The following is a 26,211-nucleotide window of genomic DNA, read 5'->3' as shown; positions in this document are numbered from 1 at the left end:
GAAAATCACTTACTTTTGCAAACAATGGACCTCACGTCTGAGGAAGAGGGGAGTGTGCCTATGGAGAGGGAGGATGAGAGTGACATGGAGAGTGTGACTCCAGAGACAGTGGCAGATAAGCTTGAAGAGCCTGTAATGTCTCCTGGCAAAGCACGAGACGCCGTTTTAGTCTCTGCTGCTGACAAGGTGGAACAGCAGCACATGATGGGTGAAAGACATACACAGGTAGAGATGGTGCAAGGTGCTTCTCAGGTGCCTGAGCCAGCTTTAAGCCTGTGTAAAAATTACACCAAAGAGTGGGCTGGGTCCACTGAAGTCACGGGCACTGTTAAAGCGCACTTTTCAAAAGGCTTCCCCGCCGATCCCCCCAAAAATCCAAATAAAGAGACGGATGATGAAATAGATAGTGAGGATCTTCAGTTGTTTGTAAAAAATAAGAGGTCATTGTCGAAAACCAGGGAGATGATGGGTTTTGGAAAAAAGAAAAAGTAGGATTTTTAAGGACTTGTTTGGCTCTGATTATACTTCTGCACACATTCATAATGATTACAGTCGCATCCCTAAATGGTAACAGTTTGAGAAACATGAGCAAATTTGAGCAGGTATTAGTGTCTGTTAAGGCAGACATGTTGTGTTTTCAAGAGACCAATTGGACAGACTCCAAAATGCAGGAGATTAAGAGTAAATGGTCAGATTTAATTTTTTGTAGTCATGGAGGGGATAAAACATGTGGTGTGGCTATTTTGATAAAAAAATGATGTGGTGCAAAATGTAAAAGAAATATATGCTGACAATGATGGCAGACTTATTGTAATTGAATTTGAAGTTCAAAATGTAGTTTTTCGTTTAATTAATGTTTATGCTTCAAACATTGAATCTGAAAGGAGAGAAATGTTTCACAAATTAAAAACACTGTGCTCAGAAAACTGTATACTGATAGGAGATTTTAATGTGAGGTGTAGTAGAATGGATGCCTCTAGTTGTGCTAAATTCAGATATGACTCTTCTAGAAATGCATTATGGAAACTTATGAATGAGGAGAATCTAGTAGATATATGGAGGGCTGAAAATCCAAACAGAAGAGTATTCTCTAGAAGGCAGGTGGTTCTAAAGGAATTAAAACAAAGCAGAATTGATTTATGTCTAGCAAAACAAGAATTGGTGCAGAATGTTAAGAAGGTGTCATATACCTTTACAGCATATAGTGATCATGCAGTAATGTCATTTCAAATGGGTTTTGGTGTGGAGAGGAGAGGGGGAGGTGTCTGGTGTTTAAATGCCAGTCTGTTAAAGGAGGAAGGATATAGAAATGAAATTGTTGAATGTATTAATGATGAAATGTCTAATGTACTGTTAAAAGAGAATGTGTGTTTATGGTGGGAGGAAGTGAAAGTAAAAGTAAAAAATAGGAGTATTAGGTACGCAAAAAATCATAACCGTTTAGATAAGCAGAAAGAAATAATGCTTAGGAATAGGATGTTGCATGAACTTGAAAAGGCTGATACGGATCCAGACTATGATGTTGTGAATTATTTGAAAATCCATGCAGAGCTGGGTCGTTATGAAAAAAATAAATGTTTGGGTGCTATTGTTAGGAGCAGGGCACAGTACGCTTTGGAGGGAGAGAAATGTACATCCTTTTTTTTGGGTCTGGAAAAAAGAAAACAAACTAAGAGTTACATTGTAGAGTTGGAAGATGAAAGAGGTGTAAAGGTAAACGATTTTGTTGGGATCTTAGAGACAGTTGAAACCTTTTACAGAAATCTTTACAAAAAGAATGATGTAGATAAAGTGTGTGTTGTAAAAGTGTTGGATACAATTAGTGCCAAAGTATCGCAGGCAGATAGAATGATGTGTGATGAAGAGATTTCGATTATGGAAATCAAGGAAGCAATTGTTAGCACGCAAGGTAATAAAAGTCCGGGTTTGGATGGTTTAACAAATGAGTTCTATAAAGTCTTTGTAGATATTTTGGCACCCATTTTAGTGAGGGTGTTTCATTATATGGAAGAGAATAAGGAAATCCCTGAGTCTATGTCAACTGGAATGTTAACGATCTTATTCAAAAATAGGGGCAGTAGATTAAAGTTAGAAAATTATAGGCCTATTAGCCTTCTAAATTCGGATTATAAGATACTGACTAAAGTGTTAGCGAATAGGATGAAAAAGGTGATTGGGAGTATTATTGAATCAACACAAGCCTACGGCATACCTGGAAGAGATATTGCAGATGTAATTTGTACAATTAGGGATGTTGTTAATCAAATGAAAAATGAAGGTGGTATAGTTTTAAGTTTGGACTTTAACAAAGCTTTCGATAGAGTGGAGCACAGCTTTTTATTACAGACTTTGGAGAGGTTTGGGTTTGGGCCAAAGTTTGTATCTTGGATCAACCTGTTGTATAGTGGGGCTAAAAGTTGTGTTAAATGTAACGGAGTGTTAACAGATACTTTCCCTGTGGAGAGGTCAGTAAGGCAGGGCTGTCCTTTGTCAGCTCTGCTGTACAGTGTTTCTACAGAACCGTTAGCTACATTGATAAATAGTAATAAAGAAGTAAGGGGTGTTGGAATCCCAGGTGGTGGTGTCAGTGTTGTACATCAGTACGCTGATGACACTACTTGTACTGTGAAGGATATAGAAAGTATTGGAAGCATTATGGGGATCATAGATATATATGGCAAGGCATCGGGTGCTAAAGTTAATATAGAGAAGACTGAAATAATGTTTGTTGGGGATATCAATGTAAACGGGTGTGAGATTCCATTCAAGAGCGCAAAGGATTTTATTAAAGTGCTGGGAGTAAACATTGGTGTAAAGGAGAAAGAGGCAAAAGATATAACTTGGACTGGGATCCTTAATAAAGTCAAGCTAACGTTGAATTTCTGGAAAAATAGAAAACTAAAGTTACAAGGGAAAGTAATTGTTGCAAATGCTTTGGTATTATCCAAATTTGTGTATGTTTTGGGAGTCCTGGACATGCCGGAGTGGGTCCTAAATGAATTGAATAATGTGGTGTCAAATTTTATATGGGATGGTAAAGGAGTGAGAATATCTCAGAAAACATTGATTGCTGACTATGTGGATGGAGGTTTAAAACTTGTAGATTTAGATGTCAAAAGAAAAGCTATTAGGATAAAAACAGTAAAGAAATATTTGTATGACAGTGAAGATTATGGCTGGAAACACTTCTTTAGAGTCTACTTAGAGGAGAGTGGTGGTTGTGAGGATAATGGTTTATTGATGGGGCTTAAAAGGGCAATGTTTGAAAAGGTACCAGATTTTTATAAAGAGGTGCTAAATGCATGGGCAGAGTTGTTGCCTAATGTATATTATGAATGTGGACATATTGACCTGATTATGAATCAACCTATATTTCTGAATGAGAAAATCAAGAACAAAGAAAAAGTTTTGTATAATAAAGTATTTATGAGTGCAGGTCTACGGCAAATAAAAGATTATACATATGAGGTAATTCCAGGGTTTTTACCTGGGGAAGCTATTTTTGACATAATCAATGAATGGGATGAAGAGGTGGGAAGGGGAACAGTGAATAATATGTATGACAAGATAAAGAATAGTATACCAAGAGCATGGGTTGATTTAATAAATAGTGAAGTTGAAAGAGAAGATTTATTTGTATTTCCTAATTTGTTCATTGGTAGCAGTAAGAAGAAAGTACATTTATCTAGTATACCAGTGAAAAGATTGTATAGAATAATGGTAGGAAAAGTGTGTAGAAGGCCGGCTGCTGAGAAATGTTGGAAAGTAGTTTTTCCGGAATTGGATGAAAAAAAGATATGGGGAAATTTAAATGTAAAATATAATAGTAAGGAGTGTGAAAATAATGATTTCAAACTAAGACATAATAGAATATTTACAAAGGTGGTGCTAAAGAAAATTAATTGTGAGATAGAAAGGGAATGCGACGTATGTGGACGTTTCCCGGAAACTCTTATGCATTTGTTTATAGAATGTGAGGATTTAAAATATTTTTTTTGTAAAGTTAAGGAAATGTTATGTAGAAACTGGGGGGGAGATTTCGTGAAAAAGTATGCGTGGGAGGAACTTTTGTTATTTGGAGTGTCTGGTAAATGTGAGGGTGCTAATGTGTGTTTGTTGAATATGGTTTTGAGTTTTGTGAGGTATGCTATTTTTTGTAGGAGGAATTATGTTTCTTTTGACAGAAAGAGGGTTCAGGTGTGGAGTATCTTTATAGCACTGTTCAGTAAACACATAGATATGTTGTTTAATTATGGGATGGAACATTTTGATGAGTCTTTTGTTGAAGGGAGTGGGTTAATTTCACGAGAGGAGAGTGGAGGTATCACTTATAATTTTTGAAAGCACTGTTTTGATATTTTCTTTGTTGATAATTTGATAGGGGGTGAATTGTTCACCTGCCTCTGTTAGTCTAGTGTCTTCTGTATTGTTCTCTGTGGATTGTACTGTAAACAGTAGATTGTACTGTAAATACTGTAAACAAACATTTTTGATAATAAAAAAATAAAAAAAAATAAAAATCACGTTCGCTTAACCTGCGAAAGGTCCTCGGTTCGAAACCGGGCGGAAACAGTGCTCTTTGACACGTGCAGTAGGTACAGTACTTTTAAAAGAGAATAGTTATTTTCATAAATGCCTAAATTTGGAAATTTCAACACGTGCCATGAATATCTGTAAAATTCCGTTTACTCCTTGCAGCTAAATGTAGCAGCAGTTTCTGTAGTGTAGTGGTTATCACGTTCGCTTTACACGTGAAAGGTCCTCTGTTTGAAACTGGGAGGAAACAGTGCTCTTTGACACGTGCAGTAGGTACTGTACTATTAACAGAGAATAGTTATTTTCATAAATGCCTAATTTTGGAAATTTGAACACGTGCCATGAATATCTGTAAAATTCAGTTTACTCCTTGCAGATAATTGTTGAAGCAGTTTCTGTAGTGTAGCCGTTATCACGTTCCCTTAACACGCGAAAGGTCCTCGGTTCGAAACCGGGAGGAAACAGAGCTCTTTGACACGTGCAGTAGGTACTGTACTTTCAACAAAGAATTGTTATATTCATGAATTCTGTATTTTGGAAATTCGAATACGTGCCATGAATATCTGTAAAATTCGGTTTACTACTCGCAGCTAAACGTAGCAGCAGTTTCTGTAGTGTAGTGGTTATCACGTTTGTTCACACGCGAAAGGTCCCTGGTTCAAAACCAGGCGGAAACAACGCTCATCGACACATTCAAGAAGTACCATAGTGTTAACAAAGAATTTCATTATTCTCTTATTTTGGAAATTCGAATACGTGCCATGAATATTTTTAAAATTCGGTTTACTCCTTGCAGCTAATTGTAGCAGTAGTTTCTGTGGTGTAGTGGTTATCTCGTTCGCATCACAGGCGAAAGGTCCCTGGTTCGAAACCGGGCGGAAACAACGCTCATTGACACATTCTGTAGTATCATAGTGTTAACAGAAAATTTCATGAATTCTTTATTTTGGAAATTCGAATACGTGCCATGAATATTTTTAAAATTCGGTTTACTCCTTGCAGATAATTGTGGAAGAACTTTCTGTAGTGTAGTGGTTATCACGTTCGCTTAACATGCGAAAGGTCCTCGGTTCGAAACCGGGCGGAAACAGAGCTCTTTGGCACGTGCAGTAGGTACAGTACTTTCAACAAAGAATTGTTACTTTCATGAATTCTGTATTTTGGAAATTCGAATATGTGACATGAATATCTGTAAAATTCGGTTTACTCCTTGCAGCTAAATGTAGCAGCAGTTTCTGTAGTGTAGTGGTTATCACGTTCGCTTTACACGTGAAAGGTCCTCAGTTTGAAACCGGGAGGAAACACTGCTCTTTGACATGTGCAGTAGGTACTGTACTATTAACAGACAATAGTTATTTTCATAAATGCCTAATTTTGGAAATTTGAACACGTGCCATGAATATCTGTAAAATTCGGTTTACTCCTTGCAGATAATTGTTGAAGAAGTTTCTGTAGTGTAGTGGTTATCACGTTCGCTTAACCCGCGAAAGGTCCTCGGTTCGAAACCGGGTGGAAACAGAGCTCTTTGACACGTGCAGTAGGTACAGTACTTTCAACAAAGAATTGTTATTTTCATAAATTCTGTATTTTGGAAAATCGAATACGTGCCCTGAATATCTGTAAAATTCGGTTTTCTTCTTGCAGGAAAATCAAACAGCAGTTTCTGTAGTGTAGTGGTTATCATGTTCTCTTTACACGCGAAAGGTCCTCAGTTCAAAACCGGGCGGAAACAGTGCTCTTTGACACGTGCAGTAGGTACAGTACTTTTAAAAGAGAATAGTTGTTTTCATAAATTCCTAAATTTGGAAATTTTAACACGTGCCATGAATATCTGTAAAATTCGGTTTACTCCTTGCAGATAATTGTTGAAGCAGTTTCTGTAGTGTAGCGGTTATCACGTTCGCTTAACACGCGAAAGGTCCTCGGTTCGAAACCGGGCGGAAACAGAGCTCTTTGACAAGTGCAGTAGGTACTGTACTTTCATCAAAGAATTGTTATTTTCATGAATTCTGTATTTTAGGAAATTTTAACACGTGCCATGAATATCTGTAAAATTCCGTTTACTCCTTGCAGATAATTGTTGAAGCAGTTTCTGTAGTGTAGTGGTTATCACGTTCGCTTTACACGTGAAAGGTCCTCAGTTTGAAACCGGGTGGAAACAGTGCTCTTTGACATGTGCAGTAGGTACTGTACTATTAACAGAGAATAGTTATTTTCATAAATGCCTAATTTTGGAAATTTGAACACGTGCCATGAATATCTGTAAAATTCGGTTTACTCCTCGCAGCTAAATGTAGCAGCAGTTTCTGTAGTGTAATGGTTATCACGTTTGTCCACACGCGAAAGGTCCCTGGTTCGAAACCAGGCGGAATCAACGCTCATCGACACATTCAAGAAGTACCATAGTGTTAACAAAGAATTTCATTATTCTCTTATTTTGGAAATTCGAATACGTGCCATGAATATTTTTTAAATTCGGTTTACTCCTTGCAGCTGATTGTAGCAGTAGTTTCTGTGGTGTAGTGGTTATCACGTTCGCTTCACACGCGAAAGGTCCCTGGTTCGAAACCGGGCGGAAACAACGCTCATTGACACATTCTGCACTACCATAGTGGTAACAGAAAATTTCATGAATTCTTTATTTTGGAAATTCGAATACGTGCCATGAATATTTTTAAAATTCGGTTTACTCCTTGCAGAAAAATCAAGCAGCAGTTTCTGTAGTGTAGTGGTTATCACGTTAGCTTTACACGTGAAAGGTCCTCAGTTTGAAACCGGGAGGAAACAGTGCTCTTTGACATGTGCAGTAGGTACAATACTATTAACAGAGAATAGTTATTTTCATAAATGCCTTATTTTGGAAATTCGAATACGTGCCATGAATATCTGTAAAATTCGGTTCACTTCTTGCAGGAAAATCAAGCAGCAGTTTCTGTAATGTAGTGGTTATCACGTTCGCTTTACACGCGAAAGGTCCTCGGTTCGAAACCGGGCGAAAACAGTGGTGTTTGACATGTGCAGTAGGGACAGTACTTTTAAAAGAGAATAGTTATTTTCATAAATTCCTAATTTTGGAAATTTGATCACATGCCATGAATATCAGTAAAATTCGTTTTACTCCTTGCAGGTAAGTGTTACAGCAGTTTCTGTAGTGTAGTGGTTATCACGTTCGCTTCACACGCGAAAGGTCCCTGGTTCGAAACCAGGCGGAAACAACGCTCATTGTTGTGTTTTCAAGAGACCAATTGGACAGACTCCAAAATGCAGGAGATTAAGAGTAAATGGTCAGATTTAATTTTTTGTAGTCATGGAGGGGATAAAACATGTGGTGTGGCTATTTTGATAAAAAAATGATGTGGTGCAAAATGTAAAAGAAATATATGCTGACAATGATGGCAGACTTATTGTAATTGAATTTGAAGTTCAAAATGTAGTTTTTCGTTTAATTAATGTTTATGCTTCAAACATTGAATCTGAAAGGAGAGAAATGTTTCACAAATTAAAAACACTGTGCTCAGAAAACTGTATACTGATAGGAGATTTTAATGTGAGGTGTAGTAGAATGGATGCCTCTAGTTGTGCTAAATTCAGATATGACTCTTCTAGAAATGCATTATGGAAACTTATGAATGAGGAGAATCTAGTAGATATATGGAGGGCTGAAAATCCAAACAGAAGAGTATTCTCTAGAAGGCAGGTGGTTCTAAAGGAATTAAAACAAAGCAGAATTGATTTATGTCTAGCAAAACAAGAATTGGTGCAGAATGTTAAGAAGGTGTCATATACCTTTACAGCATATAGTGATCATGCAGTAATGTCATTTCAAATGGGTTTTGGTGTGGAGAGGAGAGGGGGAGGTGTCTGGTGTTTAAATGCCAGTCTGTTAAAGGAGGAAGGATATAGAAATGAAATTGTTGAATGTATTAATGATGAAATGTCTAATGTACTGTTAAAAGAGAATGTGTGTTTATGGTGGGAGGAAGTGAAAGTAAAAGTAAAAAATAGGAGTATTAGGTACGCAAAAAAATCATAACCGTTTAGATAAGCAGAAAGAAATAATGCTTAGGAATAGGATGTTGCATGAACTTGAAAAGGCTGATACGGATCCAGACTATGATGTTGTGAATTATTTGAAAATCCATGCAGAGCTGGGTCGTTATGAAAAAAATAAATGTTTGGGTGCTATTGTTAGGAGCAGGGCACAGTACGCTTTGGAGGGAGAGAAATGTACATCCTTTTTTTGGGGTCTGGAAAAAAGAAAACAAACTAAGAGTTACATTGTAGAGTTGGAAGATGAAAGAGGTGTAAAGGTAAACGATTTTGTTGGGATCTTAGAGACAGTTGAAACCTTTTACAGAAATCTTTACAAAAAGAATGATGTAGATAAAGTGTGTGTTGTAAAAGTGTTGGATACAATTAGTGCCAAAGTATCGCAGGCAGATAGAATGATGTGTGATGAAGAGATTTCGATTATGGAAATCAAGGAAGCAATTGTTAGCACGCAAGGTAATAAAAGTCCGGGTTTGGATGGTTTAACAAATGAGTTCTATAAAGTCTTTGTAGATATTTTGGCACCCATTTTAGTGAGGGTGTTTCATTATATGGAAGAGAATAAGGAAATCCCTGAGTCTATGTCAACTGGAATGTTAACGATCTTATTCAAAAATAGGGGCAGTAGATTAAAGTTAGAAAATTATAGGCCTATTAGCCTTCTAAATTCGGATTATAAGATACTGACTAAAGTGTTAGCGAATAGGATGAAAAAGGTGATTGGGAGTATTATTGAATCAACACAAGCCTACGGCATACCTGGAAGAGATATTGCAGATGTAATTTGTACAATTAGGGATGTTGTTAATCAAATGAAAAATGAAGGTGTTATAGTTTTAAGTTTGGACTTTAACAACGCTTTCGATAGAGTGGAGCACAGCTTTTTATTACAGACTTTGGAGAGGTTTGGGTTTGGGCCAAAGTTTGTATCTTGGATCAACCTGTTGTATAGTGGGGCTAAAAGTTGTGTTAAATGTAACGGAGTGTTAACAGATACTTTCCCTGTGGAGAGGTCAGTAAGGCAGGGCTGTCCTTTGTCAGCTCTGCTGTACAGTGTTTCTACAGAACCGTTAGCTACATTGATAAATAGTAATAAAGAAGTAAGGGGTGTTGGAATCCCAGGTGGTGGTGTCAGTGTTGTACATCAGTACGCTGATGACACTACTTGTACTGTGAAGGATATAGAAAGTATTGGAAGCATTATGGGGATCATAGATATATATGGCAAGGCATCGGGTGCTAAAGTTAATATAGAGAAGACTGAAATAATGTTTGTTGGGGATATCAATGTAAACGGGTGTGAGATTCCATTCAAGAGCGCAAAGGATTTTATTAAAGTGCTGGGAGTAAACATTGGTGTAAAGGAGAAAGAGGCAAAAGATATAACTTGGACTGGGATCCTTAATAAATTCAAGCTAACGTTGAATTTCTGGAAAAATAGAAAACTAAAGTTACAAGGGAAAGTAATTGTTGCAAATGCTTTGGTATTATCCAAATTTGTGTATGTTTTGGGAGTCCTGGACATGCCGGAGTGGGTCCTAAATGAATTGAATAATGTGGTGTCAAATTTTATATGGGATGGTAAAGGAGTGAGAATATCTCAGAAAACATTGATTGCTGACTATGTGGATGGAGGTTTAAAACTTGTAGATTTAGATGTCAAAAGAAAAGCTATTAGGATAAAAACAGTAAAGAAATATTTGTATGACAGTGAAGATTATGGCTGGAAACACTTCTTTAGAGTCTACTTAGAGGAGAGTGGTGGTTGTGAGGATAATGGTTTATTGATGGGGCTTAAAAGGGCAATGTTTGAAAAGGTACCAGATTTTTATAAAGAGGTGCTAAATGCATGGGCAGAGTTGTTGCCTAATGTATATTATGAATGTGGACATATTGACCTGATTATGAATCAACCTATATTTCTGAATGAGAAAATCAAGAACAAAGAAAAAGTTTTGTATAATAAAGTATTTATGAGTGCAGGTCTACGGCAAATAAAAGATTATACATATGAGGTAATTCCAGGGTTTTTACCTGGGGAAGCTATTTTTGACATAATCAATGAATGGGATGAAGAGGTGGGAAGGGGAACAGTGAATAATATGTATGACAAGATAAAGAATAGTATACCAAGAGCATGGGTTGATTTAATAAATAGTGAAGTTGAAAGAGAAGATTTATTTGTATTTCCTAATTTGTTCATTGGTAGCAGTAAGAAGAAAGTACATTTATCTAGTATACCAGTGAAAAGATTGTATAGAATAATGGTAGGAAAAGTGTGTAGAAGGCCGGCTGCTGAGAAATTTTGGAAAGTAGTTTTTCCGGAATTGGATGAAAAAAAGATATGGGGAAATTTAAATGTAAAATATAATAGTAAGGAGTGTGAAAATAATGATTTCAAACTAAGACATAATAGAATATTTACAAAGGTGGTGCTAAAGAAAATTAATTGTGAGATAGAAAGGGAATGCGACGTATGTGGACGTTTCCCGGAAACTCTTATGCATTTGTTTATAGAATGTGAGGATTTAAAATATTTTTTTTGTAAAGTTAAGGAAATGTTATGTAGAAACTGGGGGGGAGATTTCGTGAAAAAGTTCGCGTGGGAGGAACTTTTGTTATTTGGAGTGTCTGGTAAATGTGAGGGTGCTAATGTGTGTTTGTTGAATATGGTTTTGAGTTTTGTGAGGTATGCTATTTTTTGTAGGAGGAATTATGTTTCTTTTGACAGAAAGAGAGTTCAGGTGTGGAGTATCTTTATAGCACTGTTCAGTAAACACATAGATATGTTGTTTAATTATGGGATGGAACATTTTGATGAGTCTTTTGTTGAAGGGAGTGGGTTAATTTCACGAGAGGAGAGTGGAGGTATCACTTATAATTTTTGAAAGCACTGTTTTGATATTTTCTTTGTTGATAATTTGATAGGGGGTGAATTGTTCACCTGCCTCTGTTAGTCTAGTGTCTTCTGTATTGTTCTCTGTGGATTGTACTGTAAACAGTAGATTGTACTGTAAATATTGTAAACAAACATTTTTGATAATAAAAAAAAAAAAAAATAAATCACGTTTGCTTCACACGCGAAAGATCCCTGGTTCGAAACCGGGCGGAAACAACGCTCATTGACATGTTCTGATTTACCGTAGTGGTAACAGAAAATTTCATGAATTCTTTATTTTGGAAATTCGAATACGTGCCCTGAATATCTGTAAAATTCGGTTTACTTCTTGCAGGAAAATCAAGCAGTAGTTTCTGTGGTCTAGTGGTTATCACGTTTGCTTCACACGCGAAAGGTCCCTGGTTCGAAACCGGGCGGAAACAAAACTCATTGACACATTCTGAAGTACCATAGTGGTAACAGAAAATTTCATGAATTCTTTATTTTGGAAATTCGAATACGTGCCATGAATATTTTAAAAATTCGGTTTACTTCTTGCAGGAAAATCAAGCAGAAGTTTCTGTAGTGTAGTGGTTATCACGTTCGCTTTACACGCGAAAGGTCCTCGGTTCGAAACCGGGCGGAAACAGTGCTCTTTGACACCTGCAGTAAGTACAGTACTTTTAAAAGAGAATAGTTATTTTCATAAATGCCTAAATTTGGAAATTTCAACACGTGCCATGAATATCTGTAAAATTCGGTTTACTCCTTGCAGCTAAATGTAGCAGCAGTTTCTGTAGTGTAGTGGTTATCACGTTAGCTTTACACGTGAAAGGTCCTCAGTTTGAAACCAGGAGGAAACACTGCTCTTTGACATGTGCAGTAGGTACTGTACTATTAACAGAGAATAGTTATTTTCATAAATGCCTACTTTTGGAAATTTGAACACGTGCCATGAATATCTGTAAAATTCGGTTTACTTCTTGCAGGAAAATCAAGCAGCAGTTTCTGTAGTGTAGTGGTTATCACGTTCGCTTTACACGCGAAAGGTCCTCGGTTCGAAACCGGGCGGAAACAGTGCTCTTTGACAAGTGCAGTAGGTACTCTACTATTAACAGAGAATACTTTTTTTCATAAAAGCCTAATTTTGGAAATTTGAACACGTGCCATGAATATCTGTAAAATTCGGTTTACTCCTTGCAGATAATTGTTGCAGAAGTTTCTGTAGTGTAGTGGTTATCAGGTTCGCTTAACACGCGAAAGGTCCTCGGTTCGAAACCGGGCGGAAACAGAGCTCTTTGACACGTGCAGTAGGTACTGTACTTTCAACAAAGAATTGTTATTTTCATGAATTCTGTATTTTGGAAATTCGAATACGTGCCATGAATATCTGTAAAATTCGGTTTACTCCTCGCAGCTAAATGTAGCAGCAGTTTCTGTAGTGTAGTGGTTATCACGTTTGCTTCACACGCGAAAGGTCCCTGGTTCGAAACCGGGCGGAAACAACACTCATTGACACATTGTGATTTACTGTAGTGGTAACAGAAAATTTCATGAATTCTTTATTTTGGAAATTCGAATACGTGCCCTGAATATCTGTAAAATTCGGTTTACTTCTTGCAGGAAAATCAAGCAGAAGTTTCTGTAGTGTAGTGGTTATCACGTTCGCTTTACACGCGAAAGGTCCTCGGTTCGAAACCGGGCGGAAACAGTGCTCTTTGACACCTGCAGTAGGTACAGTACTTTTAAAAGAGAATAGTTATTTTCATAAATGCCTAAATTTGGAAATTTCAACACGTGCCATGAATATCTGTAAAATTCGGTTTACTCCTTGCAGCTGAATGTAGCAGCAGTGTCTGTAGTGTAGTGGTTATCACGTTCGCTTTACACGTGAAAGGTCCTCAGTTTGAAACCGGGAGGAAACAGTGCTCTTTGACATGTGCAGTAGGTACTGTACTATTAACAGAGAATAGTTACTTTCATAAATGCCTAATTTTGGAAATTTGAACACGTGCCATGAATATCTGTAAAATTCGGTTTACTCCTTGCAGATAATTGTTGAAGCAGTTTCTGTAGTGTAGCGGTTATCACGTTTGCTTAACATGCGAAAGGTCCTCGGTTTGAAACCGGGCGGAAACAGAGCTCTTTGACACGTGCAGTAGGTACTGTACTTTCAACAAAGAATTGTTATTTTCATGAATTCTGTATTTTGGAAATTCGAATACGTGCCATGAATATTTTTAACATTCGGTTTACTCCTTGCAGAAAAATCAAGCAGCAGTTTCTGTAGTGTAGTGGTTATCACGTTAGCTTTACACGTGAAAGGTCCTCAGTTTGAAACTGGGAGGAAACAGTGCTCTTTGACACGTGCAGTAGGTACTGTACTATTAACAGATAATAGTTATTTTCATAAATGCCTACTTTTGGAAATTTGAACACGTGCCATGAATATCTGTAAAATTCGGTTTACTTCTTGCAGGAAAATCAAGCAGCAGTTTCTGTAGTGTAGTGGTTATCGCATTCGCTTTACACGCGAAAGGTCCTCGGTTCGAAACCGGGCGGCAACAGTGCTCTTTGACAAGTGCAGTAGGTACTGTACTTTCAACAAAGAATTGTTATTTTCATGAATTCTCTATTTTGGAAATTCGAATACGTGCCATGAATATTTTTAAAATTCGGTTTACTCCTTGCAGCTAATTGTAGCAGTAGTTTCTGTGGTGTAGTGGTTATCACGTTTGCTTCACACGCGAAAGCTCCCTGGTTCGAAACCGGGCGGAAACAACACTCATTGACACATTCTGAAGTACCATAGTGGTAACAGAAAATTTCATGAATTCTTTATTTTGGAAATTCGAATACGTGCCATGAATATTTTTAACATTCGGTTTACTCCTTGCAGAAAAATCAAGCAGCAGTTTCTGTAGTGTAGTGGTTATCGCGTTTGCTTTACTCGCGAAAGGTCCTCGGTTCGAAACCGGGCGGAAACAGTGCTCTTTGACAAGTGCAGTAGGTACTGTACTTTCAACAAAGAATTGTTATTTTCATGAATTCTGTATTTTGGAAATTCGAATACGTGCCATGAATATTTTTAAAATTCGGTTTATTCCTTGCAGCTAATTGTAGCAGTAGTTTCTGTGGTGTAGTGGTTATCACGTTTGCTTCACACGCGAAAGGTCCCTGGTTCGAAAACGCGCGGAAACAACACTCATTGACACATTCTGAAGTACCATAGTGGTAACAGAAAATTTCTTGAATTCTTTATTTTGGAAATTCGAATACGTGCCATGAATATTTTTAACATTCGGTTTACTCCTTGCAGAAAAATCAAGCAGCAGTTTCTGTAGTGTAGTGGTTATCACGTTAGCTTTACACGTGAAAGGTCCTCAGTTTGAAACCAGAAGGAAACACTGCTCTTTGACATGTGCAGTAGGTACTGTACTATTAACAGAGAATAGTTATTTTCATAAATGCCTAATTTTGGAAATTTGAACACGTGCCATGAATATCTGTAAAATTCGATTTACTCCTTGCAGATAATCTTTGAAGAAGTTTCTGTAGTGTTGTGGTTATCACGTTCGCTGAACACGCGAAAGGTCCTCGGTTCGAAACCGGGCGGAAACAGTGCTCTTTGACAAGTGCAGTAGGTACTGTACTTTCAACAAAGAATTGTTATTTTCATGAATTCTGTATTTTGGAAATTCGAATACGTGCCATGAATATCTGTAAAATTCGATTTACTCCTCGCAGCTAATTGTAGCAGTAGTTTATGTGGTCTAGTGGTTATCACGTTTGCTTCACACGCGAAAGGTCCCTGGTTCGAAACCGGGCGGAAACAACACTCATTGACACATTCTGAAGTACCATAGTGGTAACAGAAAATTTCTTGAATTCTTTATTTTGGAAATTCGAATACGTGCCATGAATATTTTTAACATTCGGTTTACTCCTTGCAGAAAAATCAAGCAGCAGTTTCTGTAGTGTAGTGGTTATCACGTTCGCTTTACACGTGAAAGGTCCTCAGTTTGAAACCAAGAGGAAACACTGCTCTTTGACATGTGCAGTAGGTACTGTACTATTAACAGAGAATAGTTATTTTCATAAATGCCTAATTTTGGAAATTTGAACACGTGCCATGAATATCTGTAAAATTCGATTTACTCCTTGCAGATAATCTTTGAAGAAGTTTCTGTAGTGTTGTGGTTATCACGTTCGCTGAACACGCGAAAGGTCCTCGGTTCGAAACCGGGCGGAAACAGTGCTCTTTGACAAGTGCAGTAGGTACTGTACTTTCAACAAAGAATTGTTATTTTCATGAATTCTGTATTTTGGAAATTCGAATACGTGCCATGAATATTTTTAAAATTCGGTTTACTCCTTGCAGGTAATTGTAGCAGTAGTTTCTGTGGTGTAGTGCTTATCACGTTTGCTTTTCACGCGAAATGTCCCAGGTTCGAAACCGGGCGGAAACAACACTCATTGACACATTCTGAAGTACCATAGTGGTTACAGAAAATTTCATGAATTCTTTATTTTGGAAATTCGAATACGTGCCATGAATATTTTTAAAATTCGGTTTACTCCTTGCAGAAAAATCAAGCAGCAGTTTCTGTAGTGTAGTGGTTATCACGTTAGCTTTACACGTGAAAGGTCCTCAGTTTGAAACTGGGAGGAAACAGTGCTCTTTGACACGTGCAGTAGGTACTGTACTATTAACAGATAATAGTTATTTTCATAAATGCCTACTTTTGGAAATTTGAACACGTGCCATGAATATCTGTAAAATTCGGTTTACTTCTTGCAGGAAAATCAAGCAGCAGTTTCTGTAGTGTAGTGGTTATCGCATTCGCTTTACACGCGAAAGGTCCTCGGTTCGAAACCGGGCGGCAACAGTGCTCTTTGACAAGTGCAGTAGGTACTGTACTTTCAACAAAGAATTGTTATTTTCATGAATTCTCTATTTTGGAAATTCGAATACGTGCCATGAATATTTTTAAAATTCGGTTTACTCCTTGCAGCTAATTGTAGCAGTAGTTTCTGTGGTGTAGTGGTTATCACGTTTGCTTCACACGCGAAAGCTCCCTGGTTCGAAACCGGGCGGAAACAACACTCATTGACACATTCTGAAGTACCATAGTGGTAACAGAAAATTTCATGAATTCTTTATTTTGGAAATTCGAATACGTGCCATGAATATTTTTAACATTCGGTTTACTCCTTGCAGAAAAATCAAGCAGCAGTTTCTGTAGTGTAGTGGTTATCGCGTTTGCTTTACTCGCGAAAGGTCCTCGGTTCGAAACCGGGCGGAAACAGTGCTCTTTGACAAGTGCAGTAGGTACTGTACTTTCAACAAAGAATTGTTATTTTCATGAATTCTGTATTTTGGAAATTCGAATACGTGCCATGAATATTTTTAAAATTCGGTTTATTCCTTGCAGCTAATTGTAGCAGTAGTTTCTGTGGTGTAGTGGTTATCACGTTTGCTTCACACGCGAAAGGTCCCTGGTTCGAAACCGGGCGGAAACAACACTCATTGACACATTCTGAAGTACCATAGTGGTAACAGAAAATTTCTTGAATTCTTTATTTTGGAAATTCGAATACGTGCCATGAATATTTTTAACATTCGGTTTACTCCTTGCAGAAAAATCAAGCAGCAGTTTCTGTAGTGTAGTGGTTATCACGTTAGCTTTACACGTGAAAGGTCCTCAGTTTGAAACCAGAAGGAAACACTGCTCTTTGACATGTGCAGTAGGTACTGTACTATTAACAGAGAATAGTTATTTTCATAAATGCCTAATTTTGGAAATTTGAACACGTGCCATGAATATCTGTAAAATTCGGTTTACTCCTTGCAGATAATTGTTGAAGGAGTTTCTGTAGTGTAGCGGTTATCACGTTTGCTTAACACGCGAAAGGTCCTCGGGTTGAAACCGGGCGGAAACAGAGCTCTTTGACACGTGCAGTAGGTACTGTACTTTCAACAAAGAATTGTTATTTTCATGAATTCTGTATTTTGGAAATTCGAATACGTGCCATGAATATCTGTAAAATTCGATTTACTCCTCGCAGCTAATTGTAGCAGTAGTTTCTGTGGTCTAGTGGTTATCACATTTGCTTCACACGCGAAAGGTCCCTGGTTCGAAACTGGGCGGAAACAACGCTCATTGACACATTCTGAAGTACCATAGTGGTAACAGAAAATTTCATGAATTCTTTATTTTGGAAATTCGAATACGTGCCATGAATATTTTTAAAATTCGGTTTACTCCTTGCAGAAAAATCAAGCAGCAGTTTCTGTAGTGTAGTGGTTATCACGTTCTCTTTACACGTGAAAGGTCCTCAGTTTGAAACTGGGAGGAAACAGTGCTCTTTGACACGTGCAGTAGGTACTGTACTATTAACAGAGAATAGTTATTTTCATAAATGCCTAATTTTGGAAATTTGAACGCGTGCCATGAATATCTGTAAAATTCGGTTTACTCCTTGCAGATAATTGTTGCAGAAGTTTCTGTAGTGTAGTGGTTATCACGTTCGCTTAACACGCTAAAGGTCCTCGGTTCGAAACCGGGCGGAAACAGAGCTCTTTGACACGTGCAGTAGGTACTGTACTTTCAACAAAGAATTGTTATTTTCATGAATTCTGTATTTTGGAAATTCGAATACGTGCCATGAATATCTGTAAAATTCGGTTTATTCCTCGCAGCTAAATGTAGCAGCAGTTTCTGTAGTGTAGTGGTTATCACGTTTGCTTCACACGCGAAAGGTCCCTGGTTCGAAACCGGGCGGAAACAACACTCATAGACACATTATGAAGTACCATAGTGGTAACAGAAAATTTCTTGAATTCTTTATTTTGGAAATTCGAATACGTGCCATGAATATTTTTAACATTCGGTTTACTCCTTGCAGAAAAATCAAGCAGCAGTTTCTGTAGTGTAGTGGTTATCACGTTAGCTTTACACGTGAAAGGTCCTCAGTTTGAAACCAGAAGGAAACACTGCTCTTTGACATGTGCAGTAGGTACTGTACTATTAACAGAGAATAGTTATTTTCATAAATGCCTAATTTTGGAAATTTGAACACGTGCCATGAATATCTGTAAAATTCGATTTACTCCTTGCAGATAATCTTTGAAGAAGTTTCTGTAGTGTTGTGGTTATCACGTTCGCTGAACACGCGAAAGGTCCTCGGTTCGAAACCGGGCGGAAACAGTGCTCTTTGACAAGTGCAGTAGGTTCTGTACTTTCAACAAAGAATTGTTATTTTCATGAATTCTGTATTTTGGAAATTCGAATACGTGCCATGAATATTTTTAAAATTCGGTTAACTCCTTGCAGCTAATTGTAGCAGTAGTTTCTGTGGTGTAGTGCTTATCACGTTTGCTTCACACGCGAAAGGTCCCAGGTTCGAAACCGGGCGGAAACAACACTCATTGACACATTCTGAAGTACCATAGTGGTAACAGAAAATTTCATGAATTCTTTATTTTGGAAATTCGAATACGTGCCATGAATATTTTTAAAATTCGGTTTACTCCTTGCAGAAAAATCAAGCAGCAGTTTCTGTAGTGTAGTGGTTATCACGTTAGCTTTACACGTGAAAGGTCCTCAGTTTGAAACCAGGAGGAAACACTGCTCTTTGACATGTGCAGTAGGTACTGTACTATTAACAGAGAATAGTTATTTTCATAAATGCCTACTTTTGGAAATTTGAACACGTGCCATGAATATCTGTAAAATTCGGTTTACTCCTTGCAGCTGAATGTAGCAGCAGTGTCTGTAGTGTAGTGGTTATCAAGTTCGCTTTACACGTGAAAGGTCCTCAGTTTGAAACCGGGAGGAAACAGTGCTCTTTGACATGTGCAGTAGGTACTGTACTATTAACAGAGAATAGTTATTTTCATAAATGCCTAATTTTGGAAATTTGAACACGTGCCATGAATATCTGTAAAATTCGGTTTACTCCTTGCAGATAATTGTTGAAGCAGTTTCTGTAGTGTAGCGGTTATCACGTTTGCTTAACACGCGAAAGGTCCTCGGCTTGAAACCGGGCGGAAACAGAGCTCTTTGACACGTGCAGTAGGTACTGTACTTTCAACAAAGAATTGTTATTTTCATGAATTCTGTATTTTGGAAATTCGAATACGTGCCATGAATATCTGTAAAATTCGTTTTACTCCTCGCAGCTAATTGTAGCAGTAGTTTATGTGGTCTAGTGGTTATCACATTTGCTTCAAACGCGAAAGGTCCCTGGTTCGAAACCGGGCGGAAACAACGCTCATTGACACATTCTGAAGTACCATAGTGGTAACAGAAAATTTCATGAATTCTTTATTTTGGAAATTCGAATACATGCCATGAATATTTTTAAAATTCGGTTTACTCTTGCAGAAAAATCAAGCAGCAGTTTCAGTAGTGTAGTGGTTATCACGTTCTCTTTACACGTGAAAGGTCCTCAGTTTGAAACTGGGAGGAAACAGTGCTCTTTGACACGTGCAGTAGGTACTGTACTATTAACAGAGAATAGTTATTTTCATAAATGCCTAATTTTGGAAATTTGAACGCGTGCCATGAATATCTGTAAAATTCGGTTTACTCCTTGCAGATAATTGTTGCAGAAGTTTCTGTAGTGTAGTGGTTATCACGTTCGCTTAACACTCGAAAGGTCCTCGGTTCGAAACCGGGCGGAAACAGAGCTCTTTGACACGTGCAGTAGGTACTGTACTTTCAACAAAGAATTGTTATTTTCATGAATTCTGTATTTTGGAAATTCGAATACGTGCCATGAATATCTGTAAAATTCGGTTTATTCCTCGCAGCTAAATGTAGCAGCAGTTTCTGTAGTGTAGTGGTTATCACGTTTGTTCACACGCGAAAGGTCCCTGGTTCGAAACCGGGCGGAAACAACGCTCATTGACACATTCTGATTTACCGTAGTGGTAACAGAAAATTTCATGAATTCTTTATTTTGGAAATTCGAATACGTGCCATGAATATTTTTAAAATTCGGTTTACTCCTTGCAGAAAAATCAAGCAGCAGTTTCTGTAGTGTAGTGGTTATCACGTTAGCTTTACACGTGAAAGGTCCTCAGTTTGAAACTGGGAGGAAACAGTGCTCTTTGACACGTGCAGTAGGTACTGTACTATTAACAGAGAATAGTTATTTTCATAAATGCCTACTTTTGGAAATTTGAACACGTGCCATGAATATCTGTAAAATTCGGTTTACTCCTTGCAGATAATTGTAGCAGCAGTTTCTGTAGTGTAGTGGTTATCACGTTCGCTTAACACGCGAAAGGTCCTCGGTTCGAAACCGGGCGGAAACAGAGCTCTTTGACACGTGCAGTAGGTACTGTACTTTCAACAAAGAATTGTTATTTTCATGAATTCTGTATTTTGGAAATTCGAATACGTGCCATGAATATCTGTAAAATTCGGTTTATTCCTCGCAGCTAAATGTAGCAGCAGTTTCTGTAGTGTAGTGGTTATCACGTTCGCTTTACACGTGAAAGGTCCTCAGTTTGAAACCGGGAGGAAACAGTGCTCTTTGACATGTGCAGTAGGTACTGTACTATTAACAGAGAATAGTTATTTTCATAAAAGCCAAATTTTGGAAATTTGAACACGTGCCATGAATATCTGTAAAATTCGGTTTACTCCTCACAGCGAAATGTAGCAGCAGTTTCTGTAGTGTAGTGGTTATCACGTTTGTTCACACGCGAAAGGTCTCTGGTTCGAAACCAGGCGGAAACAACGCTCATTGACACATACTGAAGTGCCATAGTGGTAACAGAAAATTTCATGAGTTCTTTATTTTGGAAATTCGAATACGTGCCATGAATATTTTTAAAATTCGGTTTACTCCTTGCAGAAAAATCAAGCAGCAGTTTCTGTAGTGTAGTGGTTATCACGTTAGCTTTACACGTGAAAGGTCCTCAGTTTGAAACTGGGAGGAAACAGTGCTCTTTGACACGTGCAGTAGGTACTGTACTATTAACAGAGAATAGTTATTTTCATAAATGCCTACTTTTGGAAATTTGAACACGTGCCATGAATATCTGTAAAATTCGGTTTACTTCTTGCAGGAAAATCAAGCAGCAGTTTCTGTAGTGTAGTGGTTATCGCATTCGCTTTACACGCGAAAGGTCCTCGGTTCGAAACCGGGCGGAAACAGTGCTCTTTGACAAGTGCAGTAGGTACTGTACTTTCAACAAAGAATTGTTATTTTCATGAATTCTCTATTTTGGAAATTCGAATACGTGCCATGAATATTTTTAAAATTCGGTTTACTCCTTGCAGCTAATTGTAGCAGTAGTTTCTGTGGTGTAGTGGTTATCACGTTTGCTTCACACGCGAAAGGTCCCTGGTTCGAAACCGGGCGGAAACAACACTCATTGACACATTCTGAAGTACCATAGTGGTAACAGAAAATTTCATGAATTCTTTATTTTGGAAATTCGAATACGTGCCATGAATATTTTTAACATTCGCTTTACTCCTTGCAGAAAAATCAAGCAGCAGTTTCTGTAGTGTAGTGGTTATCGCGTTTGCTTTACTCGCGAAAGGTCCTCGGTTCGAAACCGGGCGGAAACAGTGCTCTTTGACAAGTGCAGTAGGTACTGTACTTTCAACAAAGAATTGTTATTTTCATGAATTCTGTATTTTGGAAATTCGAATACGTGCCATGAATATTTTTAAAATTCGGTTTATTCCTTGCAGCTAATTGTAGCAGTAGTTTCTGTGGTGTAGTGGTTATCACGTTTGCTTCACACGCGAAAGGTCCCTGGTTCGAAACCGGGCGGAAACAACACTCATTGACACATTCTGAAGTACCATAGTGGTAACAGAAAATTTCTTGAATTCTTTATTTTGGAAATTCGAATACGTGCCATGAATATTTTTAACATTCGGTTTACTCCTTGCAGAAAAATCAAGCAGCAGTTTCTGTAGTGTAGTGGTTATCACGTTAGCTTTACACGTGAAAGGTCCTCAGTTTGAAACCAGAAGGAAACACTGCTCTTTGACATGTGCAGTAGGTACTGTACTATTAACAGAGAATAGTTATTTTCATGAATGCCTAATTTTGGAAATTTGAACACGTGCCATGAATATCTGTAAAATTCGATTTACTCCTTGCAGATAATCTTTGAAGAAGTTTCTGTAGTGTTGTGGTTATCACGTTCGCTGAACACGCGAAAGGTCCTCGGTTCGAAACCGGGCGGAAACAGTGCTCTTTGACAAGTGCAGTAGGTACTGTACTTTCAACAAAGAATTGTTATTTTCATGAATTCTGTATTTTGGAAATTCGAATACGTGCCATGAATATTTTTAAAATTCGGTTTACTCCTTGCAGAAAAATCAAGCAGCAGTTTCTGTAGTGTAGTGGTTATCACGTTAGCTTTACACGTGAAAGGTCCTCAGTTTGAAACTGGGAGGAAACAGTGCTCTTTGACACGTGCAGTAGGTACTGTACTATTAACAGAGAATAGTTATTTTCATAAATGCCTACTTTTGGAAATTTGAACACGTGCCATGAATATCTGTAAAATTCGGTTTACTTCTTGCAGGAAAATCAAGCAGCAGTTTCTGTAGTGTAGTGGTTATCGCATTCGCTTTACACGCGAAAGGTCCTCGGTTCGAAACCGGGCGGAAACAGTGCTCTTTGACAAGTGCAGTAGGTACTGTACTTTCAACAAAGAATTGTTATTTTCATGAATTCTCTATTTTGGAAATTCGAATACGTGCCATGAATATTTTTAAAATTCGGTTTACTCCTTGCAGCTAATTGTAGCAGTAGTTTCTGTGGTGTAGTGGTTATCACGTTTGCTTCACACGCGAAAGGTCCCAGGTTCGAAACCGGGCGGAAACAACACTCATTGACACATTCTGAAGTACCATAGTGGTAACAGAAAATTTCATGAATTCTTTATTTTGGAAATTCGAATACGTGCCATGAATATTTTTAACATTCGCTTTACTCCTTGCAGAAAAATCAAGCAGCAGTTTCTGTAGTGTAGTGGTTATCGCGTTTGCTTTACTCGCGAAAGGTCCTCGGTTCGAAACCGGGCGGAAACAGTGCTCTTTGACAAGTGCAGTAGGTACTGTACTTTCAACAAAGAATTGTTATTTTCATGAATTCTGTATTTTGGAAATTCGAATACGTGCCATGAATATTTTTAAAATTCGGTTTATTCCTTGCAGCTAATTGTAGCAGTAGTTTCTGTGGTGTAGTGGTTATCACGTTTGCTTCACACGCGAAAGGTCCCTGGTTCGAAACCGGGCGGAAACAACACTCATTGACACATTCTGAAGTACCATAGTGGTAACAGAAAATTTCTTGAATTCTTTATTTTGGAAATTCGAATACGTGCCATGAATATTTTTAACATTCGGTTTACTCCTTGCAGAAAAATCAAGCAGCAGTTTCTGTAGTGTAGTGGTTATCACGTTAGCTTTACACGTGAAAGGTCCTCAGTTTGAAACCAGAAGGAAACACTGCTCTTTGACATGTGCAGTAGGTACTGTACTATTAACAGAGAATAGTTATTTTCATGAATGCCTAATTTTGGAAATTTGAACACGTGCCATGAATATCTGTAAAATTCGATTTACTCCTTGCAGATAATCTTTGAAGAAGTTTCTGTAGTGTTGTGGTTATCACGTTCGCTGAACACGCGAAAGGTCCTCGGTTCGAAACCGGGCGGAAACAGTGCTCTTTGACAAGTGCAGTAGGTACTGTACTTTCAACAAAGAATTGTTATTTTCATGAATTCTGTATTTTGGAAATTCGAATACGTGCCATGAATATTTTTAAAATTCGGTTTACTCCTTGCAGAAAAATCAAGCAGCAGTTTCTGTAGTGTAGTGGTTATCACGTTAGCTTTACACGTGAAAGGTCCTCAGTTTGAAACTGGGAGGAAACAGTGCTCTTTGACACGTGCAGTAGGTACTGTACTATTAACAGAGAATAGTTATTTTCATAAATTCTCTATTTTGGAAATTCGAATACGTGCCATGAATATTTTTAAAATTCGGTTTACTCCTTGCAGCTAATTGTAGCAGTAGTTTCTGTGGTGTAGTGCTTATCACGTTTGCTTCACACGCGAAAGGTCCCAGGTTCGAAACCGGGCGGAAACAACACTCATTGACACATTCTGAAGTACCATAGTGGTAACAGAAAATTTCATGAATTCTTTATTTTGGAAATTCGAATACGTGCCATGAATATTTTTAAAATTCGGTTTACTCCTTGCAGAAAAATCAAGCAGCAGTTTCTGTAGTGTAGTGGTTATCACGTTAGCTTTACACGTGAAAGGTCCTCAGTTTGAAACCAGGAGGAAACACTGCTCTTTGACATGTGCAGTAGGTACTGTACTATTAACAGAGAATAGTTATTTTCATAAATGCCTACTTTTGGAAATTTGAACACGTGCCATGAATATCTGTAAAATTCGGTTTACTCCTTGCAGCTGAATGTAGCAGCAGTGTCTGTAGTGTAGTGGTTATCAAGTTCGCTTTACACGTGAAAGGTCCTCAGTTTGAAACTGGGAGGAAACAGTGCTCTTTGACACGTGCAGTAGGTACTGTACTATTAACAGAGAATAGTTATTTTCATAAATGCCTAATTTTGGAAATTTGAACACGTGCCATGAATATCTGTAAAATTCGGTTTACTCCTTGCAGATAATTGTTGAAGCAGTTTCTGTAGTGTAGCGGTTATCACGTTTGCTTAACACGCGAAAGGTCCTCGGGTTGAAACCGGGCGGAAACAGAGCTCTTTGACACGTGCAGTAGGTACTGTACTTTCAACAAAGAATTGTTATTTTCATGAATTCTGTATTTTGGAAATTCGAATACGTGCCATGAATATCTGTAAAATTCGATTTACTCCTCGCAGCTAATTGTAGCAGTAGTTTCTGTGGTCTAGTGGTTATCACATTTGCTTCACACGCGAAAGGTCCCTGGTTCGAAACCGGGCGGAAACAACGCTCATTGACACATTCTGAAGTACCATAGTGGTAACAGAAAATTTCATGAATTCTTTATTTTGGAAATTCGAATACGTGCCATGAATATTTTTAAAATTCGGTTTACTCCTTGCAGAAAAATCAAGCAGCAGTTTCTGTAGTGTAGTGGTTATCACGTTAGCTTTACACGTGAAAGGTCCTCAGTTTGAAACCAGGAGGAAACACTGCTCTTTGACATGTGCAGTAGGTACTGTACTATTAACAGAGAATAGTTATTTTCATAAATGCCTACTTTTGGAAATTTGAACACGTGCCATGAATATCTGTAAAATTCGGTTTACTCCTTGCAGCTGAATGTAGCAGCAGTGTCTGTAGTGTAGTGGTTATCAAGTTCGCTTTACACGTGAAAGGTCCTCAGTTTGAAACCGGGAGGAAACAGTGCTCTTTGACATGTGCAGTAGGTACTGTACTATTAACAGAGAATAGTTATTTTCATAAATGCCTAATTTTGGAAATTTGAACACGTGCCATGAATATCTGTAAAATTCGGTTTACTCCTTGCAGATAATTGTTGCAGAAGTTTCTGTAGTGTAGTGGTTATCACGTTCACTTAACACGCGAAAGGTCCTCGGTTCGAAACCGGGCGGAAACAGAGCTCTTTGACACGTGCAGTAGGTACTGTACTTTCAACAAAGAATTGTTATTTTCATGAATTCTGTATTTTGGAAATTCGAATACGTGCCATGAATATCTGTAAAATTCGGTTTATTCCTCGCAGCTA

General features: G+C 37.9%; 17 non-coding genes across 17 annotated transcripts; all 17 read left to right on the top strand.

Moving 5' to 3' along the window:
• Window positions 1-6,409: 6,409 nt before the first annotated feature.
• On the top strand, window positions 6,410-6,482 carry trnav-aac (transfer RNA valine (anticodon AAC)). The gene has a single exon. It is a non-coding gene; the product is annotated as a tRNA-Val (tRNA).
• A 562-nt stretch (window positions 6,483-7,044) lies between these two features.
• Window positions 7,045-7,117, top strand: trnav-cac (transfer RNA valine (anticodon CAC)). The gene has a single exon. It is a non-coding gene; the product is annotated as a tRNA-Val (tRNA).
• Window positions 7,118-7,678: 561 nt separating this feature from the next.
• Window positions 7,679-7,751, top strand: trnav-cac (transfer RNA valine (anticodon CAC)). The gene has a single exon. It is a non-coding gene; the product is annotated as a tRNA-Val (tRNA).
• Window positions 7,752-12,040: 4,289 nt separating this feature from the next.
• Window positions 12,041-12,113, top strand: trnav-uac (transfer RNA valine (anticodon UAC)). The gene has a single exon. It is a non-coding gene; the product is annotated as a tRNA-Val (tRNA).
• A 355-nt stretch (window positions 12,114-12,468) lies between these two features.
• trnav-uac (transfer RNA valine (anticodon UAC)) lies at window positions 12,469-12,541 on the top strand. Its single transcript has one exon. It is a non-coding gene; the product is annotated as a tRNA-Val (tRNA).
• A 355-nt stretch (window positions 12,542-12,896) lies between these two features.
• Window positions 12,897-12,969, top strand: trnav-cac (transfer RNA valine (anticodon CAC)). Its single transcript has one exon. It is a non-coding gene; the product is annotated as a tRNA-Val (tRNA).
• Window positions 12,970-13,102: 133 nt separating this feature from the next.
• Window positions 13,103-13,175, top strand: trnav-uac (transfer RNA valine (anticodon UAC)). The gene has a single exon. It is a non-coding gene; the product is annotated as a tRNA-Val (tRNA).
• Window positions 13,176-13,958: 783 nt separating this feature from the next.
• trnav-uac (transfer RNA valine (anticodon UAC)) lies at window positions 13,959-14,031 on the top strand. The gene has a single exon. It is a non-coding gene; the product is annotated as a tRNA-Val (tRNA).
• A 2,249-nt stretch (window positions 14,032-16,280) lies between these two features.
• On the top strand, window positions 16,281-16,353 carry trnav-uac (transfer RNA valine (anticodon UAC)). Its single transcript has one exon. It is a non-coding gene; the product is annotated as a tRNA-Val (tRNA).
• Window positions 16,354-16,914: 561 nt separating this feature from the next.
• trnav-cac (transfer RNA valine (anticodon CAC)) lies at window positions 16,915-16,987 on the top strand. The gene has a single exon. It is a non-coding gene; the product is annotated as a tRNA-Val (tRNA).
• A 1,195-nt stretch (window positions 16,988-18,182) lies between these two features.
• Window positions 18,183-18,255, top strand: trnav-cac (transfer RNA valine (anticodon CAC)). The gene has a single exon. It is a non-coding gene; the product is annotated as a tRNA-Val (tRNA).
• Window positions 18,256-20,716: 2,461 nt separating this feature from the next.
• On the top strand, window positions 20,717-20,789 carry trnav-aac (transfer RNA valine (anticodon AAC)). The gene has a single exon. It is a non-coding gene; the product is annotated as a tRNA-Val (tRNA).
• A 774-nt stretch (window positions 20,790-21,563) lies between these two features.
• trnav-uac (transfer RNA valine (anticodon UAC)) lies at window positions 21,564-21,636 on the top strand. Its single transcript has one exon. It is a non-coding gene; the product is annotated as a tRNA-Val (tRNA).
• Window positions 21,637-21,777: 141 nt separating this feature from the next.
• Window positions 21,778-21,850, top strand: trnav-cac (transfer RNA valine (anticodon CAC)). The gene has a single exon. It is a non-coding gene; the product is annotated as a tRNA-Val (tRNA).
• A 347-nt stretch (window positions 21,851-22,197) lies between these two features.
• Window positions 22,198-22,270, top strand: trnav-cac (transfer RNA valine (anticodon CAC)). The gene has a single exon. It is a non-coding gene; the product is annotated as a tRNA-Val (tRNA).
• A 775-nt stretch (window positions 22,271-23,045) lies between these two features.
• Window positions 23,046-23,118, top strand: trnav-uac (transfer RNA valine (anticodon UAC)). The gene has a single exon. It is a non-coding gene; the product is annotated as a tRNA-Val (tRNA).
• Window positions 23,119-23,679: 561 nt separating this feature from the next.
• trnav-cac (transfer RNA valine (anticodon CAC)) lies at window positions 23,680-23,752 on the top strand. Its single transcript has one exon. It is a non-coding gene; the product is annotated as a tRNA-Val (tRNA).
• The last annotated feature ends 2,459 nt before the right edge of the window (window positions 23,753-26,211 follow it).

Source organism: Salmo salar, chromosome 18 (genome assembly GCF_965601325.2).
Source record: "Salmo salar chromosome 18, fSalSal1, whole genome shotgun sequence".
NCBI classification, from domain to species: Eukaryota; Metazoa; Chordata; class Actinopteri; order Salmoniformes; family Salmonidae; genus Salmo; species Salmo salar.
Note: the sequence above shows the minus strand (reverse complement) of the source record. Positions and strands in the feature narration are given on the sequence as shown.